This window comes from Suncus etruscus, chromosome 18, assembly GCF_024139225.1.
Source record: "Suncus etruscus isolate mSunEtr1 chromosome 18, mSunEtr1.pri.cur, whole genome shotgun sequence".
NCBI classification, from domain to species: domain Eukaryota; kingdom Metazoa; phylum Chordata; class Mammalia; order Eulipotyphla; family Soricidae; genus Suncus; species Suncus etruscus.
This window is the reverse complement of record NC_064865.1, coordinates 61,909,454-61,923,044: the sequence shown is the minus strand read 5'-3', so window position 1 is coordinate 61,923,044 and position 13,591 is coordinate 61,909,454.

Here is a 13,591-nt window from a genome sequence, read left to right as displayed (position 1 = left end):
AGAGCAAGGAGTAACACTTTAGCACCACTGGTTATAACCCAAAAACCCAACCCCCCCAAAAAAATTGGCCAGGAAACTGCAGGGAAATGGCAGGTCCTACCAGTACCCATGTGCCAGATGGCCCTCAGTTACTGTCAAATGTGCCCAAGAAGGACAACTGCGTCTGCACTAGGTCTTTTGTCAAAGCTTTCTGGGTTTAGAAGGGGCCAAAAGGGTATGGAAGGGAAAGGTTTCTGACCTTGCTATTGAGATTCATGAGAATGCGCACACGCGTGTGCGTGCGCGAGCACACACACACACACACATACGCTCTCCACTAGCCATCCCCTCTTTGGGCACCCCCAAAGCCCAGCCCTTCCTCCCACTGTTCCCAGTCCCACATTTCTAGGAACCGTTTCTCTTCCTGTTTAGGGCAAAGCTGGGACTCAGCCCGCCAGTCCTTCACCCTAATGATTAGCCTCGCCTGGTTCAAGGCTTCTCCAAATCCTGATGGTTTCTCTGTTCCTGCCCCTGTGCCTGTCCCACTGAGACGGGGAGCCAGAGCACCTCTCTACCCCAGAATCTTTTCTCTGTGGGCCACCATGTTTTATGGTGGCTTCAACATGGACTGTTAGGTTTGTGGGGGTCACAGAGACAGTAGTAGGGCAGGAAGAGCACTTGCCTGTGGGTGGCTGACCCTGATTTCAAAGCCAGTACCACATGGTCCCCTTAATACTACCAGGACCTCCCTGGGATACCTTCTACCCCCCTTCCCATGTGCCCCAGCATTGTGGGTGAATCCCTCTAACTACAAGGGGAGGCACCCCCAAAAGACTGTAAAGACCAGGATATGCTAGGCTCAAGACAGCAATATCAAGCTCTCCAGGGAGGAGGACTGGCAACTCCTACTGTTCCTCTGTCCCACTGAAAAGATATGGAAATGGGGTAGCAAGGAGCATAGGGGCAGAAGGAAGCTGGGCACAGCTGGGGATCTTTATGTGGGACAGCACTGTGGGGTAAAGGCAGGAATCCCATGTCCATGAGTACTTCTAAATTTAAAGCCATTTCCATCCCAGACATAAACAATGTGCCAGTGGCTGGAGCAAAAGCACAGTGGGGAGGCGCTTGCCTTGCATGCAGCCAAACCGGGTTCGATCTCCGGCATCCCCTAGGGTTCCCCGAGCCCACTAGGGGTGGTTCCTGAGCACAGAGCCAGGAGTAAGCCCTGAGCATCACTGGATGTGTGTCCCCACCCCCCACGCCCCCAAAAATGTGCCAAAAGGCAAAAAACGTGGCATATACATGCAGTGCAATTCTGATGCTCCACAGAACTGCCGGGAACTCAGCATTTTGTCCAGTTAAGGGACACACGTTCTGACCGTGCTTTGGCTTAACCCAACCTGCTATTCTGATGTAAAGAGAAAAGGTGTTTATTGAGATCCTTGGCTATAGTATACAAGCACTAAACATCCCCCTAGTTTTTCTCCTATCCTACTTTTCTTATTTTTATCTAAATGCATCAGAACTATATATATTGGGGCCGGGCGGTGGCGCTAAAGGTAAGGTGCCTGCCTTGCCTGCGCTAGCCTTGGACGGACCGCGGTTCGATCCCCCGGTGTCCCATATGGTCCCCCAAGCCAGGAGCAACTTCTGAGCACATAGCCAGGAGTAACCCCTGAGCGTTACCGGGTGTGGCCCAAAAAAAAAAAAAAAAAAAAAAAAGAAGAATATATATTAAAAAAAAAAAAAAAAGAGCTTTGTTTTGAACCTGGACAGCTAATCAGGGGTTTAGGGAGGATTAAGATTAGTGCAGAGAGAGGACAGATGTAGAAGGGACAACACCCCCACTCCGCCTCTCTGCGGCCCTAAGACAAGACAGGCCTAACAGATGGGACTGACCTTGGGTGGGGGAAAGGAATGTTTTTCTAAAAACAAACAAACAAACAACACTGAATTGTTTAAAGAACAAAAGGAACACACCAAGATCCTTGAGCACAGCGCCAGGAGGGAGCCCTGAGCACCTCAAGGTGTGGCCCCCAAACCAAAATTTAAAAATCGGGAAGAAAATTAAAATAAAATAAAGGGGGGGGTCTTTAAAGCTTTCAACTAACCTAAAGATCCAACTTTGCAGAAATCAGAGGCGGTACTTGGACCAGGGGAAACGCAAGACACAAGAAAAACTAAACCCAGGGGTCTCGCAGGGAGGGGACGGGCCCGATCCCGGCGCCCGAAATCTGGGGGGACACCGAGAATCCGTTACCGCTGGAACCCCCAGAAACGGGCGTGCGCACCCCCGAACTCCCAGAATCCAAGTGTGTGGGTCCCGGTAAGAAAAAATAGCCTTTCCCCCGGCCAGTCGGTCCTCGATCGAGGGCCCCCAGGGTCGCCCCAGCTCCCCCTTTCCCGGGGAGCCAGCCAGCGGCTCCGATCGCGGGGCGATCCGAACTTGGTTCCGAACCCCGCACCCCAGGAAAGTCGTTTGTTTCCCCGCCAGCCCGGGAGCAGAGGGGCCGGGGGACGCGATCGGGAGGGTCTCTGCCCGCCTCCCCGGCCCCCTGCCCGCCCTACCGGCGTCCAGGCCCCTGCTCGGCCGGAGGGTGGCCCGGGCGGCCGCGCACGACGGGCTGGGCCGGGCTGGGTCACCTGCCCGCCCGCCCCGCCGCTCACCTGGCTCGCTCCCGGGTGAAGCTCCGCGGCGGCGTCTTGTGTGTTTCATCTCCCTGGCGACGGGGGCGTGGCCTCGCGTGACAGGTCACGCCCCCAAGAGGGCGTGTCCGCGCGGCAGGCCATGCCCCTGTCCCGGCGGGGCGGGGCCTCGCTGGATAGGCCCTTCCGTTTCTCCGTGGGCGTGGCCTCGCGGGATAAGCCACGCCACCAAGCACTGGGCGTGGCCTAGTGATAAGGCCCCGCCCCGTGTCCCTGGGGGCGTGGCTTCTCTCTGCCAGCTCCATCACTCCAGGCCTGTTTCTTTCTCTTTCTTTTTTTTTAAATTTAATATCTCTATTTCTTTCTTTCTTTTTATTTATTTAAAGAAAATGCAGGACCTAGTTGACATAACTGATCATAATACGTTTGTTGTTAGGAAGACCAAAAGCCACATGACTTTAAAATAAAATAGAAAATTGAAAGAAAAACTAAAGAAATGGAAGAGAAAGGAAAGAAGAGTATTCTGGAAAAGGATTGAATCACAATGAGTTCATTAAAGCAAGTTTAGTAAGCTCTTCTTTTTTTTTTTAAATGGATAAGAGTTTTAAAAAATAGAGTAATAACGGTGTGAGAGTGGCAATTGTTGTTTTCATAGGCCCAGCAAAGTATGGGGGAAATGGAGGGGGGAAAAAAGCCTTGGCCTAAATACAAGGAGACCTTATCCCTGAAGTTTTTTGGCATAAGACTGACTCAGGTTCCAGGCATACTAGGTTGTCCAACCCCTGAGTCTGCAAGCTCCGTCCAGCCCTGTTTCCCCTGCACCTGAGCCCAGGCCCCTACAGAGACCTACCTGGTCGGGCGTCCGAGTGGGTTTTGCAGCAGGTGGGGATTTGGGGAGCTGTGTTTGGGTTTTACCCTGGTTCACCTCACAGACTTATTTTATTTTATTAATTGATTGGTTGGTTTTTGGCCACACCCAGCAGCACATAAGGGTCACTTCTGGCTCTGCATGCAGAAATCACCCCTGGCAGGCTGGGGGGACCATGTGGGATGATGGGAATCGAACCGGGTCCCTCCCAGGTCAGCCGTATGCAAGGAAAATGCCCTACCACTGTGCTATCTCTCTGGCCCCTCACTGCATACTTGGCTCTGGCACCCCAGGATGGTGGTCCTTGCAGCTTCTCTCTCTCCCCATGGCCCAGCCCCGCAGGTAGGTCCGGCCAGCCAGCCAGCATGAACTAGGAGGTAGGTGTGTGAGTGCTGAGCTTGCAGGGGAAGACCGACTTGCAGAAGCCTGCAGGGGAAGGGCCCCACTGCCCCTCACTCCTGAGGCCAGATTCCCAGACCCAAGACTAAGGAACAGCACACAAGCCCAGGGCCCTGCCTGGCACAGCCTAGAGAGTAAGCGAGGCAGGCAGGGAAGGGACAGGATGAGATCAGGGAGCTAAGGACCTCGTGTGGAAGTCCAGCAGTGACCCTATGACCACGAGGCCAGATCATCCCAACAATTGGGGCCCCAGGAGAATGCTGAGTCCGGGGCTGGCTGGGCATCAGAGGGGAACAAGGGCAGCTGGCACACAGGCATGGGGTCAGCACTGGGCGGGGTCTGCTGAAACATGGGGTGCAGGGGGACAGAGACAATACTATTCTGAGAAAGGGGGTTCTGGGGTAGACCCTCCCCTGAAACAGGCCTAGGATCGCACCAGAAATTCAGAGGTAAGGGGGTTGCCAAGGGTGAAGGCAGGTGTGAACAGGACACACCAGGGAGGGCGGTGCGGTTTTTGGGAAACCCTACACTGGAAAGAGGGAAGGAAGGTGTGCAGGACAGGGGGGGACACTAAGAACATGCAGGTAAATAGTAGGAGGTGCCCAGGATAAAGAAGAGATTTTAAAATGAGAAAAGGTAGGGTTTTATTTTGTGGGTTTTTTTTTTTAAGGCAGGGTCAGAACAAGGGTGAAGGAACTTGCTTCACACAAAGCCAACCCAGTTGGATTCCTAGAGCACTGAGCCAAGAGAAATCCTCAGTACCACCAGGAATAGCCAAAAAAAAAAAAAATCCCCCTCAAATGAGCCTGATCTAAGCCCTGCTCTAAACTCTCAGAAACACCAAGCCCCCCAGAGTGGAAAAACAGGGTCCCCCATTGCTCCTGGAGACAGGGCGGTTAGCCAGGCCCCGCCCTCATGCTATCCATCTGTCTCCTCTACGGTTCACCATCAGGGGACAGCAGAATGATCTGATTTTATCAGAGTGTGCATCGGGCCAGCAAGTTTGTTTATGTTTCATCCACTGACTCGGAAGATTTTCAGGTAACACGATCCAGCTTCAGGCAGTGCCCGAATGAAGATTCCTGCTTTGCAGTAGGCACAGGGCCAAGAGCTGGACGGCAGGGGCCGTGCAGAAGAGGCAGCAAGAACGCTCACTGGCCTGGTGGGCTGAGCCCCGCTGGGGTCTGTGCGTAGTGGGGGCTGCCCTCTGAGCCAGGCTGTGTGGAGTGTGGGATGACAGGGCCTGTCTGTGTCTCCAGGTGCTTCCCAGGATGAAACCATGCTCTGTGTCAGAAAGTGAGCGTGAAGAGCACAGAAGCGCAGTGGCCTCCCCTCCTGAGACACTTGTCAGCGCATTGGCCAGAGGCCAGAGGCCACCTGTTACCCTCTGTCTCCTTCCCCAATCGCCAACTTCCTGTCCAAGTCCCTCCAGGCATTGCTGAATCAGGAGTTCATGTGAGCTAGCTCTCAAGAAGGTGGGTGTGGAGGTCAGATTCCCGATTCTTTTTATTCTGTTGATTTGGGGTGCTCGGAGCTTGTGTTCAGGGGTCACTCCTGGGGTGCTTGGGGAGCCCTATACGATGTCAGGGAGGGAACCTGGGTTGGCCACATGCAAGGCAAGCACCCTTCCCACTGTGCTATTGCTGTGGCCTACTGAATAATCTTTCAAGCAATTGGTGAATTAAACATTTTATTCTAATTTAAAAGCCTAATCCGGACAAACTTATTTTAGCACAGTTACAATCCATTGAATCTGTATTATTTCTGCTAGGTATTCTCTTATGAAAGCATTGGCCAATGTCACTGGTCAAAAGTCTTCACCTGAGACTGGAAAATTCTAGTAAAGCTTATCTGTGATGGGGTTGGAGAGGGGATGAGGAACTTCCCTTACAAATGGCTCATCTGAACCACATACTGTCCCCTGCAAGAACCAGCAAGAGTCAATCCTGAGCATAGAGCCAGGAATAGCCTCCCGAGCACCACTGAGTGTATCCCCAACCCTTCTCCACCCCCCACCCCAGAAAAAAAAAATTCCACTTGGGCTAGGAAAGAGATGAGTGTTAGGTCAGCTCAGGTTTGATCCCTGACACCACAGGGTTCCTACATTGAACTGCTGCCTGGGATGGCTGAGAAAGACTTAATGGGTCCCCTCGGGAACACCATTGGGGAGCCCCCCTCAACCACCTATAAGGTAAAAATTCCACATTAATATCACAGTATCAGATGAAATAAAGTTGTGTACACTTCAGAGACAAAAAATCATCAGAATTCAGGGCCAGAGCGAAAGAGCACAGCAGGTAGGGCATTTGTCTCAGAGGCGGTCGACCTGGGTTTGATCCCGGCATCCCATAGGGTCCCCTGAGCACCCCCAGGAGTGATTCCTGAGTGCAGAGCCAGGATAATCCCTGAGCATCACTGGGTGTGGCCCAAATACAAAAACAAAACAAACAAACCACCAGAATTCGGCCCTGCTGGTTCAGCCAGCACAGGCTATAAACATGGATTCCCCTGCGTGCAGGCCCCAAACACGACAGAACCCAGACTTACTCTGGGCACACTTGGGGTCAGATAAGCAACCAGATAAGGCTGGTGAAATTTCCTGCATAGTTCGCCAGGGGATAAAACTGGAAAGGGGGGAGCCAAGAGGAGCCTTCTTGTTCCCTACACTTTGTTGGAAACCCTCACGGTGTGCCCCTGGCTTGTCTGCTTTTGGGGACTCATATTATACCCAATTCCATATACCCGGGAGAATTCAAGCACAAAGAAAGCTCCGCTCCTTAGATGTTTCCACACCCTGCATTGTTCTAGGCCCACTAGATCTCCTGACTCAACAGGAACTGGCGGGCCACACCAGTTCTTCTGTGGGGTACAGGTGAACCCCAGTATTCAAAAGCCCTCGCTGTCCCAGCTGAAGAACGGGCCAACTCCATCTCCATCTGTGGGGCCCACCATAGGTCCTGGGCCCCACACCCCTACCTCCCAAAGCCCCAGCCCTTCTTTCCTGGGGGGAGCGAACTCCTGGGGACAAGGCAGGGCTTGCCCAAAAACCTGGGGACTCTCTCCTAGCACCTTCCCCGGGAGGGATCCAGAGGGAGAGGTCACCCCAGGGCAGGGAGCAAAAAGGTCCAGGACTTCTGAAGAGAAATTTCCAGAAGCTTCCCAAGTCCGGTCACAGTGAGCCAGGGCAGGGGGCTGGTAGGACACTTTGGTGGTGGTAGTTATCACCGTGTGGAGAGCCGAGGCCCCAGGGGCCAGGGGAGGCCCTAGGTACCTTTGGGGAAGCTCCGGGACTCCATGGAGATGCTCAGTGGGGTTTGGCCTGGCCCCTGGGGTCCCCAGAGCTGGCTTCCAGCAGGGCTGCCTCATGCTGAGGCCACAGCTGTGAAGGGACAGTGGGTGCATGTTCCGCTGCTGCCAGCCCCAGTCCAGGGAGACCCTGCTGGTGTCTTTTCCTGGGGCCCCTGCACGCAGGCTGGAATCCCTGTGGCTGCAAGGCAGCCAGGGTTTCTGCAGGGGTCCTTGAACAGCCAGGCTGCATGGATCTGAGTCCAGAATAGGGAAGCTGGAGCCGGAGATGGTGTCAAAGGTTCCTGAAGTGGCCAGGGGCAGCTGATGTTCCTCTTGGGTCTCTCCCACCTACAAGGTGGTCACAGTTTGCTCAGGCAACTGAGGGTGGAATTTAGATCCATCTCAGTCCATCCCCACCCACATGGCCTCAGCAATGTTAGGGCCCCGAGTTTTGCCCCAGGATGTGCCCTTAAGTGGAGATGGGGACCAAATGCTTCCTGGGTTGGGACCCTGAATTTGACACTCACAGATGGAATAGTTCCAACACTGTATGCCGCAGAGTTCTACATTCTACCAAGTCAGGACTATAAGACCCTGAGGGTGTTGGGGGGTGACATCTGCCACTAAGGCAAGAAACTCCCCTGGACTCCTCCACATTCACCCACACCAAAAACCTGCCTGTTCTTTGCCAGACCAGCAAGGGCTCTGAAGGTGCTGAGAGGTGTGGCTGGGACTTTCATTTCTCCTAGCTCGAGTAACTGCCCAGTTTGGCCTCACCCACCAGTGCTCAGACACCACTCCTGATGTTGCTTGGGGAACCATATGGGATGCCAGGGAATGAACCTGGGTCAGTTGCATGCAAGGCAAGTGTCCTACTTGCTGTTTTATTGATCTGGCCCCAGAGACATTTGCTTTTTAAATTTTTGGTTTCCTGGTATTGGAGCAAGAGCGCAGAAGGGAGGGCATTTGCCTTGCATGTCACCCACCTGGGTTTGATTCCTGGCATCCCATAAGTCCCCGGAGCCTACCAGGAGTGATTTCTGAGCACAGTCAAAAGAAACCCCTGAGTGACACTGGGAGTGGCCCTCCCCAAAAAACTTTTGATTTCCATGTGGGACCCTTTGGGGCCAGAGCTGGCAGTGCTGGGATGGGAGAACATTCTGGGGTGGGACCCAGGGCTCCAGCACACAGACATGTGCTCCAGCCCTAAGCCATCTCCCTCCACCCTATCTGATTTTTGTCTGTTTTGGTTTCTAGGCCACCCATGGTAGTGCTCAGGGCTTACTCAGAGCTTTCCACTTAGGGATCACTCCTGGCAGGACTCAGGGGACCATCTGGGATGTTGGACACCAAGCCCAAGTCAGCTGACTGCAAGGCAGAGCCTTACCCATTGTACTATCACTGGGCCCAGGTCATTTTTCAGAAGTGGATTAAGTTTTGGGGGGGCACATCCAGCTGTGCTCAGGGCTTACTGCTGACTCTGGCTGGGCTCAGCTGTTTTTAAATTTTTGGTTGATGATGCAGGAGGACTCTATTCAGTGCTGGGATCAAACCCCGGTCAGCCACAGGCAAGGCAAGTGCCTTCACCCATGAACTATCTCCCCAGCTCCACTTGGCTCTTTTTTTTTTTTTTTTTTTTTTAGAGAAGAGGCATTGGGAATGTGTTTTTCATGACACCTGGGTAGAGAGCTACAGTCAACATGTGCTTTTGTTTCCAGCAATGAGGGTGCTGTGTGGGAATGAACAGCCCAACAGCCCCCTCCCATCTCTTACATCTGGCCCTCGGGGTCTCCTCTGCTGAGGCTGATGCAAAGGGGCTGCTTGTCTCTTGCTCGCACTCCTCCTCGCTTCCGTCTCCGATTTACTCTCTGGTCTGGGGTGATCGTGGACGCCCTTGGCCTGCAGCAACGAGTGAGCTGGTCAAACTTTTGCTCCTCTGAAGGGCGCTGGCCATATTGCTCAGATGCTGATAATATCATATCCAGCTCAAGAACACATGAGCCGGAACCCAGAAATGCCCCGGCACTCCTGTGTGCACTGAACACTGCTTATGATAACCAAGTCCTGGAAACAGCCCAGATGTGCAGAGGCAGGAGAGTGGAGCAAGATGATCTGATGTCTGTAGGGCTACATGAAAGCATGAGGTGGGGGCTTTAAGGCATTTGCATTGCAGGTTCAATGCAATGAATCCCATATGGGATTGCCAAAAGTGATCCCCGAGGATAGAGCCAGGAATAAGCCTTGAACATCACTGGATATACACACACCCCCAAAAATATCTGGGCTGTGTATACAGTGGGATACTCTAAAGCTATAAGAAAAAATGGTGTGTTTTTTTTTGGGGGGGGAGGTTGGAGCAATAGCACAGTGAGTAGGGCATTTACTTCGCACGTGACTGATGCAAGTTCAATCTCCGGCATCCTATATAGTTCAGAGCTTTCCAGGAGTAATTTCTTAGCATAGAGCCATGAGTAACCCCTGACCACTGCTGTGTGTGGACCAAAACCAAAAACAAACAAGGGGAAAACAAAAAAAAAAAAAAATAGATCCTTGCAATTTGCTGTAACTTGGATGAAACTAGAAGGTGTCAAACAAAGTAAGTCAGGTGCAGACGACCCTCCTGTGTGTATAAAAAGAAACAGAAAAGAGAGGGTATTGAGCAAAAACAAAGCTCTGGACAGTCACAGAAGCATCACCATGTTACCCTGCATACTTCGAAGGTAAGAGTCACTGAGCAAGGCCTTTCCCCAAATCCAAACAGTTGTCTGCTTTTTTATTTTTCTGCCCAAGATGACAGAACAAAAGAGAAAACCCTGACTGGGAGTGCCAGCAACAGAATTCTACTGGGGAAAGCATCTGGGGGTTCCTGCCCTGCGCATAGTGAATTCCTGAGCTCCCTTCTGGGCACAGCTGGGGTGTCTCACAAGAGTACCCCCAAGATCTTTTAAGATCTGAAACCACCTGTCCTTGTCACTGATCCAGCCTAGGTCTCCATCCCGGGGGCTGTGCTGGGTTTGGCTGAGCAAGGCAGGGGCCCAGGGCAGGCACTGCTAGGCTCTGTCTGGTGGGAGGGAAGGTGGCGCAGATGTGGGGTGTCTCCCCACCTGAAAGAAGATGGCGTTGCCTTCCAGCCGCCAGAAGTTGGTGACAGGGTAGCCGCTGTGTCCTCGGCAGGGGACCAGCTCCAGGGCCGAGTGGCAGTTGGGGCAGCTTTGGCCTGCAAAGCCAGGGGATGCTCAGAAGGATGCTCAGAACATCCTGCGCTGGGGCAGCAGGACCAGCTTCTAGCCCCGCCCACTGTCACATCTAGCCAATCCTATCCATCCTAGTATGCTCACGCCCACTGTTGCCACGCCCTCTGCCCTCTGCTATACCCCTCCCCTAGCCCCGCCCTACGTCAGCATCAATGCCTATGACCGCGCCCTCCTGACTAGCTCCACCCCTGACACGCCCCTTCTTTACATCTGACCTATCCTATCCGCCCTACTATAACCACGCCCCTCTGTTACTCTGTATCCCGCCCCTAGCTCCGCCCCTTATCTTTAGTCAATTTCTCATCGCTTCTGATATTGCCCCGCCCCTCTGGCTCACGCCAGCCAATCCTATCCGTTCTTTTCTAGCTATGCCCCCTCATCCCTCTATGCCCCGCCTCTCACCATATCCTCCAGATCTAGCCACACCCCTACCCGCCCAGTCCTTCACCTCTAGCCAATTAGATTTGTCCTAATATAGCCACGCCCATCCCGCTAAGCCCCGCCTCTCACCGCATCCTGAGTCTAGATCTAGCCACCCCCTCTCAGGCCCGCCCAGTCCTTCGCTTCCTGCCAATCCGATCCGCCCTCGTCTAGCCACGCCCCTCCAACCCGCTAGGCCCCGCCCCGCGCTCACGCTGCTGCTTGCGGCGCGCCTTGTCGCAGATGGCGGGGCGCAGGCGCAGCGGGCAGCCCCGCGCGCACAGCACGACGCCCAGGCAGGACTTCTTGAGCACGCGGCCGTTGTGGTTGTTGGTGTTGCGCATGGCCCAGCCGCTCAGGTGCCGCTGCGCGCGCCGCTCGTCGCCCGCGTACACCAGGCGCACGGGGCCGTCGGGCCACTCGCGGAAGCCGTCCACGGGGAGGGGGCCCTGCGGCGAGAGCGGGGTGGGCGCGCCGGGCCGGACCGGACCGAACCGAACCGAACCGGACCGAACCGGACCGAACCGAACCGGTCCGAACCGGACCGGATCGATCCAAATAGAACCGAACTGGACCGAACCGAACCGGAATGGTCCGAACAGAACAGGACCGAACTGGACCGAACCGAACCGGAATGGTTCGAACAGGACCGGACCGAACTGGAATGATCCGAATAGAACAGGACCGGACTGGACCGAACCGAACGGGACTGGACCGAACGGAACCGGACCGAGCAGGACCGGACCGAACTGAACCGGACCGGACCGAACCGGTCCGAACCGGACCAATCCAAATCGATCCGAACTGGACCGGGTTGATCCAAATAGAACCGAACTGGACCGAACCGAACCGGAATGGTCCGAACAGAACAGGACCGAACCAGATCGAACCAGACTGGACCGAACGGAACCGGACCGAATAGGACCGGACTGAACTGAACCAGACCGAACCGAACTGGACCGAACCAGATCGAACCAGGCTAGACCAAACCGAACCAGACCTAACCGGACCGAACGGACCCGGAACTAACAGGACCAAACCGGACCGAACCAGATCGAACCGGACTGGATCGAACCAGATCGAACCAGGCTGGACCAAACCGAACCAGACCTAACCGGACCGAACCGGACCGAGCTGAACCGGGCTGGCCGCCTGCACCCCGCCGAAGGCCCCTGCAAGGTCCGTGGTGACCCGCTGGGCCAGTGCGTCCCCGCCTCCGCCCACTCCGGGGCTGGTGCAGCCGGAGCCCCTTGGCACCCGCTAGTCTAGCAGGTGCCACTGACCGGCCCAGGGTCCTGTTTTATTGTATTTTATTTTATTGGTTTGGGGTCACACCCGGCGGTGCTCAGGGCTTCCTCCTGGCTCCACGCTCAGAAATCGCTCCTGGCAGGCTCATCTGGGGGACCCTACGGGTCCTGGGATTCGAACCGCCGTCCTTCTGCATGCAAGGCAAACAAATGCCTTACCCCCATGCTATCTCTCCGGCCCCCAGTATTTTTCTTTTAAGAGCACGCAGGACAGGCCGGGGTCCCTGCGCCCCAGTGTTGACAACAGCTGCACAGACCGTGGGGTGATCTTTATCGGGGCGCAATGACAGAGGAGACGGGAGACGCCCAGGCTGAGGCACCTGCAGGAGCTGCCTCAAGGTCAGGGCCGGGCTGGCCTCAAGGTCTGGCCCCCTCGGTCTTCCTTCCCTCTGCGCCCAGATCCATCTCCAGCCCCTCCGGGGTCCCCAGTTCCTCTGCCGAACTCCCCAAAGAAAAGACTGTCCTGGCTGGAACGAACAGCTGGATGACCGAGGATGTGACGCGGGGGCAGCTCCGTGGGGACCAGGGGGGCTCCCGTCCAAGCGGGGCTGCTTTCTTTCCCAAAGCCAAAGCACCAGCAGAGGATCAGGGACACCCCGAAGCACCTTCTCCGGAGAAGCAGCCCGGCGTGGGCTCTTGTACAGGATCGGGGAGCAGAGAGGCCACAGGGCAGGAATGGAGTGGGGGTCCCACTTCTCTGCCCCCGCCAGTGCACCTGCTGACTTCACCCCTGGACCCCCACGTTCAGATGCCTCGGTGACCGCGGGGGCGCATCCTTAACGGTTTCGTGGTTCCACAAAAGCAGAGTCAGGGCTGGAGGGATTTGGGGGCGACTCTGCTGCCCTGCAAACAGGCCACCCAGATTTTCCAGGGGGGCGCCGTATGGGATCCCCGGAGCCCCGCCAGCTGTGATCCCCAACTCTGAATCAGGAATAAGCTCTGAGCACCACCTGTGTGGCCCCGAGCCTCCTGCGTAATGGTGAGCTGCGAAATGACAGGCAAACCCCGCATTGTGGCTCTGGGGTTCCTTGGCCTGGTGAACAGGTTCAGGGGTTCCCCGGGGCCCCCACAGATCACACCTGAGGTCCAGCCACCCCCCTGCCTTCCCCAGCCCCGCTCAGAGCCGCTGGGGCGCTTTCGGGGTGCGGGAGAGAGTCTGGGAGCGGCTACACGCGCTCTGCCCCGCGCGCACCGCGCCCCTTCACCTGCGGCATCTCCGGATCATTGATGTCCCAGCGGAGCCTCGGACCCGCGTCCATTGGCATCGGCTCCACGACGCGTCCTGCAAGCCCCCAGAAGTCGAGAGGGGCGCCGAGCTCCAGCCCGGGCGCACGGGTAGGAGAGGAGGGCAGGGCGCAAAGGGGAGCTGCGTGCGCGCCCCTTTATGGAGATGCGCGCCTGGCACACCTCCGCCTTTTGCTCCTCGGGAG